This window comes from Notolabrus celidotus, chromosome 12 (assembly GCF_009762535.1).
Source record: "Notolabrus celidotus isolate fNotCel1 chromosome 12, fNotCel1.pri, whole genome shotgun sequence".
Lineage (NCBI taxonomy): Eukaryota > Metazoa > Chordata > Actinopteri > Labriformes > Labridae > Notolabrus > Notolabrus celidotus.
The window spans coordinates 8,180,628-8,192,890 of record NC_048283.1 but is presented as its reverse complement, the minus strand read 5'-3'; the positions used below and the strand labels follow the sequence as shown (position 1 = coordinate 8,192,890).

At 37.5% G+C, this 12,263-nt stretch overlaps 1 long non-coding RNA gene across 5 annotated transcripts; it reads right to left on the bottom strand.

Annotated features, from left to right (window-relative positions):
• Positions 1–5,234: 5,234 nt before the first annotated feature.
• Positions 5,235–9,692, bottom strand: LOC117823338. 5 transcript variants are annotated; one of them, XR_004633371.1, is made up of 6 exons: positions 9,486–9,692; positions 8,888–8,942; positions 7,606–7,831; positions 7,141–7,452; positions 6,071–6,179; positions 5,235–5,956 (listed from the first exon to the last, which is right to left on the bottom strand). It is a non-coding gene; the product is annotated as an uncharacterized LOC117823338 (long non-coding RNA). The 5 variants fall into 5 exon arrangements; XR_004633374.1 differs by lacking the exons at positions 7,141–7,452; positions 7,606–7,831; positions 8,888–8,942; positions 9,486–9,692 and adding an exon at positions 6,787–6,805; XR_004633372.1 differs by lacking the exons at positions 7,141–7,452; positions 7,606–7,831; positions 8,888–8,942; positions 9,486–9,692 and adding an exon at positions 6,305–6,439.
• Between the last annotated feature and the right edge of the window lie 2,571 nt (positions 9,693–12,263).

The window sequence follows — 12,263 nt, the reverse complement described above, 5'->3', positions numbered from 1 at the left end:
GAAGACAATACAAGGTTACAGATGACCAAGCAACAATTCCCTTTAACTGTAAACATTAACGTCCACTTTGACACGAGGAGGAGGAAGTGGTGGAGGTCCACCTGATCTTCTGATTGAATAGTCAGGGCAGAATACCTATGTTGTTGTCTGTCACAGATCAATCTGTTCACTACTTTTATTGATCTAGCAAATTCACCTGATATCGACTAACTCCTTTCCTCACTTCGCAAGTAGCTAGTTGGACTGTATACACCAGGGGTTCCCAAACTGTACCATGCCAAGGCCCCCCAAACAGCTTTAGCTTCTGGCCGGGGATCCCCTTTGCAAACCCACAGACAATGCTTCAAAATATGTAAAGAAACATCAACTTTTAGAATGTATTTTCTTGCTTGTATTCACTTTCTATAATTATTACATTTGTTTAGCATAGGAAATTATATATATATATATATATTTTAAAAAAGATTATTCTATTTTTTCCCTTCCCTTCAATTTTCTGAGGCCCCCCTATCACCCCCCTGGTGGACCCCAGGGGGCCATGGCCCCCACTTTGAAAACCACTGGTATACACTACTAACACATAGAACAGTGAGCTTTGTCACAAGCCCTTTATTGATAACCACTGGTTACACTAGAAGCCCTGAAATGTACAAAATCTGAAATTTTTTCATCATGGCTAACAATAACAAGTTGCAACTTGCTTTTCCTGTTTTCCTGAGGCACTCCACTCTGCTTCAAACATCTATGAAAATGAGAGAGATAACTCTTGTCTGTGTTAGCCCTGCCTCCGAATGCTCAGAGTGTGTGAGTGAGGATGGAGAAGGGGGCTCAGAGTTCAGTGGCTCATTCAGAAAACACTGGAAAACTCTGATGGCAGCAGCGCGATGCCTGCATAGTCTGCTTTAAAGGGTTTTCCCCATTCTCAATGAAGACATTTGGGGGTGAAATAATAAGATGGACTAGCTTGACTTTTTACTGATATGAACTTAAAAGCATCATGTTGATCATTTTATCCTCAAAGCCACTGGTCAGAGACAAATCATCACTTCACTGTGAGTGGGGATGATTTATGTGTGCTATTAAAATGTATCCAGATGTGCTATTTGAAGAAAGGTTATAGTGCATTAATGTATCATTTTGAGATAGATATTTTTACTTTAATTCAAAGGATCACACTGTCCTAATATTTCCAAATACTGTCCTAATATTAAGAATGAACATAGGTGTAATTTAAAGGTGATATAAAAAATCTCTACCTTTATAATCCCTTATTTTAACAAACCAGTCAGACAGGATCACTTACAGCATTGCAGCACTATATAACAAGGCATCAGTCATTTAACACACTGGAGGGTAAAACTCTTTCTACTTTTGTATCTGGGGTATATTACAAAATTAAAAAAGTGGTTGACAACTTTTTTTTGGTGATTGAATAAAACAGTGGAGGACTGATTGTGACCCTTCTCACTAAAGCCACATCATGTAATAAAATTGAACACAGGACACATGTACTCACATGTAACATCAGCTGTTAAACTTCTGTTTACAGATGACTCAGTGCTGCCATCTTGTTTGCTGTAGACAGCAGTACAGGAGATTTCCTGTCTGTGGTGGAGGTGTGAAGCGGTGAAGTTCACCACAGACACCTTGACTTTAGTTTTGTCCTGATTCTCCTGCAGTGTCTCCTGACTTTCACCCAGGCCGGGGGTCCATGTCAGAGTTGGAGGCAGAGACAGACAGGGAGCTGGAGCAGAGCAAGTCAAGATCACTGAGGTTTCCTCTCTCACCTTCAGTGTGGACGGAGTCAGAGTGGGTCTGTGTGGATCATCTGGTGGGAAGGTACATGAACTATAAAAGCAGTCATTATGCTCTATTATAAACTTTTTGTTTATTCATTTATTATTTTAAAGCAATCAATGCAGAGCAAGGTTAAATAACTGCTTCATGACTGAAGTGTAAATGATTGAACTTTGAAACCTACCTTTGACTGAAATTCTTACGTTTTGATTATCATAAGTATATCTCAAACGTTTGCATTCCAGTCTAAAGTAGTAGGTCCTGCTGTATTGGGGTTTCATGTCATTCAGGGTTGTGGTGCAGTCTCTAGTCAATAAGTCACCAGTTAGGTTCCCTTTGATTTCACCCCGTTGTGGTGAACTGCCATTAAACATAACAGGCCCTGTAGAAGTATCTTTTAACCAAATTACTATACATGTGTTATCTAAGCGTGTTTCATATCCACTTTTTATGCCAAATGAGCAGGGGATAGTCACACAGGATCCATTTAGAACATCTATAGTCTGTGGGAGAAAGACCTGGAAACGTCCACCCAGGGCACCTGGAATACACAAAAAAAATCACACAAATTAAAAGTAAAAATCTTTGAAGAAGAACAGTACAGTTTTGAGAATTCTAATTGGTTAGTCAAATTGCTTATCTTTTTATTCTCAAATTAAGTCTTCTCACTAAAAGTTGAATAAATAAATCAGGATTCATATTTGTTCCGTCAGCATTTGATAAAGGTAGTAAATTGCAAACTAATGCAGTTAAAAGACTGCAGAACACACTTATTTTCTCTGCATCTAGACCCTGCATCATATGTTACAGGCACTGTTGTTTCGTGGGGTGATTTTTCCTCTATTGAACTTGTACTTTAAGTTTTTTCAAGTTGTTTTGATGCAGAATGAAACAGTATTATCAATATTTTATGAAAAATGAGAGACAACAGCTCACCTTGAGGCAAAAAGCCAATGAGAAGGAGAGCCCAAGCTGCATCCATCTTTGATGTTTCAGTAGATGCACAAAGTCTGGAGATTATACACGATAGGACTTTTATGTTAAAGTGTATTTCAGTCAAAAAAAAAACTTAGATTTGAAAAGTGGAAGCTATATTTGTGTTTCAGAGGAGGCAGATAGTCTGAAGACAACACACAATACACATGACGTTCATATTTAAGAACTTTAAGTTCAAATAAAGTCGGATTTTAATTGTTGGGGGATTTGAAGGCCATCATTGCAATTGTTTGAAATTCTTCTTTGCCACAACAATGCTGCTGCTGTTATACAAGATGAAAAAGATGAAACAGTGATAAAAAAGGAAAACAGGAAGCTGTACATCCTGCTCAAAGCAAAAGGGACATATATGGTATGTTTTATTGATTTACTTTGAATTCATGTACCTTTTTACATTTATAATCTCCTTCAAGGCAAGTGATATATTCAACAGCAGCATTATCCAAAAGCATTACTGGATGACGGCTTTAATTAACCAAGATTTGAGTTGACATTTGAAGAGTTCATTTGCAAAAACAGTTAACTCACCTTTGAAAAAATAAAAATGTTTCAAAAAACATATTTTTTCTGATACTAGCTTTTGGTATGATCAATCAAATGAGCTTGGGTGGCTATGACGAAGTCAAAATGACTGTACTAATCAAAGATATATTGAAAATGTAACTTTATTAAGAATCTATATCAAAAAGAAAAATGTTTTATGAAAATTTCGAAAAAAAACAGAGTTATCTGTTGTTGCAAATTAACTCTTCATTTCTTTCTCCAATAAAATAGTTTACTGACAGATAACATACATTACATTGAAGCTGTTTTTTTGTTTGTTTGTTTGAAGCTATAATAACCTACCTTTAGTTCAGGTCCGATAAGCAGAGAGGTTGAGGATGTTTAGAGAAGTGAAGTACTTATATTAATGTTTGAGCTGCTTTCTCAGACAATCTGAGTGACTTAATCTGAATAAGAGGAAGTCAGAAAAGAGAACATCTGAGTGACAATTAATGTACGGTATTATCAGCCCTTATTCTACTTTAAACTTCACTGAGCACAAATATTCATTTCTGATGGATTTTATTATCCTCTGTGGACATAAACGTTCATCTGAAATATCCCCCTGCAAGCCTCCACCTGCCTTTATCGTGAAGGTGATTTACAGAGATACTTTATAACACGTTGATTAAATGAACTGTACATGCTACACACACACACAGTTTTTGATACACACACTCATGCACAAACATGCACTAATCAGAGTGAGGAGGCTGCCATCAACCAAAGCCACTAGAGCAGTTTGGGGTTTGATGCCTTGCTCAAGGGCAACCCAGCACGGCCCAGGCAAACCAAACAGCACTGCACCTGTCATCTGTCCAATTGCCATATATGGTCTGTATTGGGGATTGAAAAAGCTTTCAAACCTTCCGGTTACAAAGCCCAGTTCCCATGTACTGAGCTACTGCCACCTAGTATCTATCTAAAACTATTTAAGTGTTTCTTTCAATAAATCTGGAAGCTGAATTACCTCGATCAACTGAAGCGAGACAAAAGGAAAGTTAAATCTATTTCAAAAACTCACCCAAAATAAGAGAAGGTGGTTTGTTCCAGATTATTTACCTAAATCCTGCAGTCATTAAATCTTTGATTTTCAAAGTGGCATACTGCTGCTGTAAGTGGTGCGTGTGAAAACACACAATAAATCTTGTGTTACTTTATCTCCAGTTAGGTCTTTCTAAGACTGAGATAACTCCATGAGCTCTTTGTGGAGCTCTCTGGCACTTCACCCCTCTCCTCTGCCACCCAATGAGGCTCAATTAGTTCTGACTTCTGGATGAGTAATCTTGATTTACTCACACAGTTTGAGTTCAAGAGTTCAGCTCTCATTAGCTCCAGCTTCATCTTTGTGTCGTTTCCTTTTCTTAGTGCTGATTTCTGAACATGCTGACAGAAGAGTTAATGTGTATTAACACTAGATGGCAGCATGGCTGTTTGTTGTTGATGAAATAGTTTCTACTTTCTGCTGAGAGACGTTTGTTTATTTGTTTATTTAATCTTGCATGATTTAGTTATTCTGTTCCTCTCTCTACAGAGACATGAATGAAAAGGAGTTCAACATAAGGTTATTTGTAAGTGCCTATTTCTCTATATATCCTGGTAATGGGAATGTCTGTGTGTAACTGAAGTGCAAAAATGTACGATAAGCCTTAATTGTCAAAAGAATAAATCGAATAGATATCAATAAAATAACAAACTGATGTGATATATTTTCAACTTATCAGTTACAACAGAATACAACTGTTTGATATATTCAGAGAGAAGGTGACAACTTATGTTCAAACCACTTTCCTGTGAAAATCACCGACTCAATCTTAAAGTAAATATAATAGAACACAAATATGTAAATGACATATCTTATTACAACAGCACACCAATCAAGGAAAGAGCACTTTATCCTCTGTCAAATCAATGCAGCTCTTTATTCACACATGACACTGAATCAAAGTATAAAATTCATGCATTGGAACACCAGAAATGCACAGTGATTGATTAGTATAGTTATTTATTGCTATTGTTATGTATGGGAAGCAGACACAGATATATGCACACAATAATTAAGTTGCGTTATTCTCCACATTTCAGCCCTGAATTTTTGAAAGTGAAATTTGAAGGTGTCTGAGATGTGTTTGCTCATTTTACTGAAGACATTTGAACGCTGTTGTTTGCAAGTAGTTAATCTACAGCCGTCCCTGCAGATATGCACTGTACCTTTAAGAGATAGCAAAGGTCTGTACATGAATTGCAGTGCTTCAGAAATATTCAACATAAATTGCACCAGAGTAAAGACACCACCCCTTAGGTTAAGGTCCGGCCACATTGAGGCACAAAAACATACATCTCTGAGGCTTCATGGAGAAGTTTTAACTTCGAAAAATATTGTACAGTTATATACATTTTGTGTGAAACAGCCTGAGGAATGTTGATCTATGAACACTCAGACGCCAAAGTTGATATTTAAGGCAATGCAGGAAAAGCAGAGTGAGGAAGCAGGATGTCTTGTACACATAATCACTTATGACGTTGGGCCATCACATCATAGTCTGGACTTCTGTTTCTGTGATCCAGGTTTACATAAGTGTTGTCCTCTTCTTTCGGCTTCACATTCTTCCTTTTTTTCCTTTAGCAGAAAAATTGAAATAAGATATTATAAAAGGTTTACACATAAAATACATATTCATGTAATATTTCTTCACAAGCAGTACTTTCATGCTAGTCCATTGTGATAACATACCAAAGGAGCACCAAGCAGATTATGTTGATAATAATGCTCAGAATGAGACACACGCCAGTAAGAACCAAGCCTTGAGCTCCACTGAAGGAGTTACAATAGTTCTGAGCACCTGTGACAAAAAAAAAAAAACCATGATATAATCATATCATTGTTCTTGTGTCATTTTCTAAAACAGTGGATCATCTACAAATGAATGCTATGAATTGTTATTCATGGATTGAGGTAGTAGATAACTGATTCAAGACAATGTGTTACAAGCCATCCTCTACTGCATGCAGCAGCTCCCTGCAAACAAAAGGAGCTCCACAGGTGAAGCTGGTTCCGTGATTGCAGAAGCAGCAGCAGCCAAACAGCGGAGACACACCTGACCCCCACCTTCACACAGTCACACTGCTGAAGCTCACTTGGCCTTTTCTACTTCCACACCAGTGCAATCACAGTCACACCTGCCCCTGACTCTAAAACATATATTCACATCTAAAACAACACTTACAATTAGCAAACTTAATGCAAATGATTGAACAACTAATATAGATTAAAGAAAATACCTAATAAACTAAAGAACTACCACATAAGTCAAAATTAAGTAAAATATCCCCTACTATAAAGTAGTCAGGGCTAAAAAAACATGGCAAAAAAAAACACCAAAACAACCCGCCGTACTAAATTAGAGTTAAACTTAACGGTCAATGTGCAGGTGTATTGTTCTCCTTCACCTTAGTGAGTGGGATGCTGTCCAGCCTCCTAACAGGAATATATGACATCTCTACCATTATAGTCCCTTATTTTAACGAAGCAGTCAGGCAGGATCACTTACAGCATTAAAACCCTACACAACAAAGCAACAGTCATCTAATACACTTAAGAGTAAAGCTTGTCTCTATCCACCTCTGTATCTGGGGTATATTACTACTTTAAAAAAATAGTTGGTGATTTTTTTTGGTGATTGAATAAAGCGATGAAGGACTGATTGTGTCTCCCTTCTTCTCACTAAAGCAACATCATCCAGAGATGAGAAATTCATTACAATGTTCATGTAATAAAATGGAACACAGGACAAATGTACTCACATGTAATATCAGCTGTTAAACTGCTGTTTACAGATGACTCAGTGCTGCCATCTTGTTTGCTGTAGACAGCAGTACAGGAGATTTCCTGTCTGTGGTGGAGGTGTGAAGCGGTGAAGTTCACCACAGACACCTTGACTTTAGTTTTGTCCTGATTCTCCTGCAGTGTCTCCTGACTTTCACCCAGGCCAGGGGTCCATGTCAGAGTTGGAGGCAGAGACGGACAGGGAGCTGGAGCAGAGCACGTCAACGTCACTGAGGTTCCCTCTCTCACCTTCAGTGTGGACGGAGTCAGAGTGGGTCTCTGTGGATCATCTGGTGGGAAGGTACATGAACTATAAAAGCAGTCATTACACTCTATTATCAACTTTTTGTTTATTCATTTATTCTTTTAAAGCAATCAATGCAGAACAAGGTGAAATAACTGCTTCATGACTGAAGTGTAAATGATTGAACTTTGAAACCTACCTTTGACTGAAATGTTAACTGTTGACTCAAGATAATAATATTTCAATATGTTGCACTCCAAACAAAATACTGTAACTGTTTTCAAACCAAACTGCTCTACATGTGTTATCTAAGCTTGATTCAAATCTGTTCTCTATGTCAAATGAGCAGGGGATTGTCACACAGGATCCTTTTAGAACCTCTATAGTCTGTGGAAGAAAGACCTGGAAACGTCCACCCAGGGCACCTGAAACACAGGTAAAACACAAATCTTTGAATAAGAAAAAGTGCTTATGTAGTCATGAGAATTTTTACTGATTGGCGGAATAGTTTAAAATATTAGCACTAAACTTAGACTAAGATAAACGAAGATAAAATAATGAACTGATTTATCTTTTTATTACCCCAGCATTTTATAGATGTCTAGATAAACAGATAGATAAATTGAACAGTAATGGAGGCCACAGACCCCCCCCCCCCCCCCCCCCCCCCCCCCCCCCCCCATGAACAGATCCATAACATCCCTGCTCTGTCTGTCACACTCCATCATCCCGTCCTGAACTCTCTCTTGACTGCTGCTGGCACTATAATGCATAATATACTGTATTATATAATTATCTTGCTATATTATATTTTGTTAAATTACATTACTATTCTAAGTACAACCCATGGTCATATTACATACAAATATTCTTCTATTTATTGCTTAATTTGTCATTACCAACCATAATCACACCATGTCAACCTGTCACTACTGAAACATCTTTTAATACTGCCTGTAATTACTGCTATTTAATTTAAATTCCATTTGTAACATTGTATATATCTAAATTGTACTCTAGCTTTATTTATCTATTTATTTTACTTTTTTTTTTTTTTTTTTTTTTTTTTATTTTATTCTATGTTATTTTGTTTTATTATTTATTTTGTTTTATTTTATTTTTATTTTGTACTTTTTTTTTTTTTTTTTTATTTATCTTATTTTGTACTTATTGAAACTTCTTGATTGTACTTATGTCTGGGTTGCTGTAACAACTGAATTTCCCCCCCGGGAAAAGTAATATCTTATCTTATCTTATCTTATCTTATAAAATAGGCAATTTAACTCCATATTGCAAATGAATGAGCTAGGTAAAAGACAGCAGAGTAAACTGTGTTGTTGGTAGGTCTTCAGGCCTCATTATTTATTACAGGTCATATTTATTACTGGGGTGTGATCTTTTTTACTTGTATGGTCAAGTTCAAGTTTTGGAAAATGTTGACATTATCTGAGAGAATTGCATCGAATGAGTGAGCAACTCACCTGGCAGCACACAGCCAACAATAAGGAGAGCCAATGCTGCAGCCATCTTTGGTGTCTGTGGATTACACACACTTACACGTTATTTTCATCTGAAGTGTTTTTCAGTCCACATTAATGTGCGTGTCAAATGGAGATCTTTATTTGATGCAACAGTTTAAGTTCCCCTGAAGTTGCTTATTGTAACAGTTTAAGTTCCCCTGTTCTAGTACAGGATGTAGAACGTGAAATGATGATAAAAGAGAGAAACAGGAAGCTTTGCTGCCTGCTAAAGTCACAGGTGACACATTTTTATTATCTTTCTTTGATTTTCTTCAGTCCATCTATAAACTATAATCTGTTCTCCATGGCTATATTGATTTGTAAAAAAATGTCCAAAAGCTCAACTGAATGACATCTTTAAGGTGTTCAAGATTTGAGCAAACATTCTCCACCTTTCAAAGTTAAGGTGCCTTCATTCTTTTGAAGGCACCTTAATTTTAACTTTATCTTCATCCTATGACATATTTCATTTATCTAGATTCAACTTGAGAAAAAGTACACATCTTTGAAATTCTGTGCTACATTGAACTTGTTGATGTTGAAGTTAAAAAAAACTTACATTTGTGTCAGGTCTTTCAATCAGAGAGCAGGGAGATATTCAGAGAAGTGACATCCCCTACAGTTTGTGCGGCTTTTCAAGCAATAAAATTGTCCGCTTGAAGAGGAAGTTGTGAAGGTCCGATTGATCCCACGACAGTGTGCAGTAAAGAAAATCTGTTCTGATACATGTCACCACATACTAAACACTGTACCTTTAATAAAGCATAATCTATAAACCTCACTGATCAAAGAAAATCTGCTTTTTGAACCTGCGCTTGCCTGTCGTGTTTGCACTCATTTACACTTAAAATTAACTTTTACTTAAAGTCAAGTCATAAATAAAATGTTTCTTATTATTAAATCTGCCAGCAGTGTTGCCTGGATCAATGGTAGCATCATTAAAGTACAGGGCAAAACACAACATTTCACAAAAAAACACATTTCAAAAAACACAACATTTCACTGGAGCTCTTTGGCATTTCACCCCCTCCTCTAACTGTAACCCAATGAAGCACACACAGACTCACTAGCTCTGACTTCTGGGTAAGTTATCTTGATTCATCCACAAAGTTTACAGTAATCGAGAGTCCTGTTTAAATTAGCTCCAGCCTCATCTTTCTGCTCATCTCTGTGGTGATGTTTAACATTGACAAAAGAAGGAGCTAACATGTATCAACACTAGATGGCAGCATGGGCAAAAGTTGTAACTCGAAACACAAGCTGGTATATTTTCTGTTTATTGTAGTAGCTTTTGAGAGCTGTATTTACTTGTTCATTTGTTTAGTTACTTATGCGTTTTCTTATTTTAAGGGGTAGTCACCTAGAGGAAGTGTTATTCAAGTTTAAAATAAAACATGGTAAACAAATTAATTTTGTATTTTTAATGAACAGACAGCCTGACGACTTTACGATTTAACATGAAATGATCATCTAGAGTTATTTTTTACAGCAGAGAGAAGTTTTCCCTCCAACCTTGAAAACTGAGTTGTAGATTTTCACTGAAACAACGAATTATTTTGTCAATACTTTCAAACTAGTTCAAAAGCACAAGTTTAATTTGATATTGAGAACACTGATGTTGAGTATCTGAAAATAAAGAAGTGAAAATTAACACTCTGTACACCCTTTTGTGGTTTCGTGGCTTTTCTGAATCACTGTGCATTTCTCAAAACAGTCCTGTTTTTAAATGAAACAGTTGTTATATAAAAAATTCCACTTATCAAGAGTTGACCCCTCATCTTGCCTCAAACTGAACTTTTGATTCACTGTAGGTAAGGTACAGGAGCTGATTAAAGGACTCATGTTTAAATGTAAATCACAGACCAAACATGTTTGACAGGTTATGCCCAAGCAAATGCAGAAGTGTTAAAAACAGCAGTTTCTCGAGTGTCAGCTTGAAGCTGGCTCCGGAAGTAACGGAAACCACATACACACCAATTAAAAAAGCTGATCTTTTCAGCAGAAATAAACATGTTTACAGCCTGGTACAAAAAATAGTGTAGTCTGAATAGATCATTTCTCAATCGGCACACACTGCAGAGGGGGGGGGGATTTTTTATGAGAGGCACAGCTGATTTGACTGACAGGTGGGAACACTGTAGCTGTTGGCCAGGAGGCTCAAAGCCCGCCTCTTTATCTCACACTAGCTCGACAGCAGTAAGGTTGACTTCAGCATTTCCAATATGGCTCCCCGCCGACGATTGGCTTCAAAACAGCACTTCAGAAACAGACGAGTGACGTCACGGACTCTACGTCCATTAATTATACAGTCTATAGTTATGCCACAAAATTAAATTTTGGGGTCAGCTACATCCCAAAGAGGTCAAGCCTCCTGTTTGACTGTTAATGAATAAATGTTCTTAAAACTGCCAAACATTGACAGAATGACTGGACTGATTTTAGATATGGGAGGATAAGAGCTGCACAGTGATTGATGCTTTAAGTACCAATTACTAATACAGAGAATATAAACACTCATTTGTATTCAACTGTTTTACAGCTGAGGTCTAACAGAGTTGACAGATGCTCTGTTTATACGTCTTTATATTCAGCTGTCCGAAGACTTCATAGTTCCAAACCAAGTTAGGGAAAAATATTATCACCTCACATTTAAAACACATGTCAATGATTGTGCTGCAGTACAATTTAACCATGAGGATACTCTCTTGGAGATAAAATGATGTGGAAAAAGTGCATAAAATTTGGTCTCTAAGACCACAAATAGAAAGAACATGCTCACTTCTTTTGTTGATTTCCTTGTTTGGAGTTCTCATAAGATTTGTGGAAATCAAAATGCATCAAGCTGATCAAAGCATGTTAATGGGATATTGAAGAGGATTTGCGTCCATGTACCTCCAAACCAAGATGAATGTGAGAATGTCTTTTGGGTGCTTCAAAAGTTTCGACCACTTTGGATGGAGCTCCGCCCTCTCCCTCCATTCAGGTCTGTATGAGACTTCAACAAATTCATAATCTTTGTCTCCAGCTCCTTGGCTTTCTCCGCGTTCTCTCCTTTAGCCACCTGTTCTCCTGCCGCCTGGAGCCCCTTCAGAACCGACTGCAGGGCGTCTGCGTTCTTCACTGAGTCCATCTGGTCTCTGTCTGCCCGGATCTCCTCCACCCAGTCCAGGTAGGCCTGCAGTAATCCAAGGTCATCCACAAAGTTTGCAATAATCCGGAGTCCAGGCCGACGTTGCTCCAGCTCCCTTAGCCTCCTTCTCCCCACCTCTCCGATGTCATTTCCTACAATGCTGATGAAGGTGAAGAAGGAAAACAAGGTGAGGGTTGTTACTTTTCA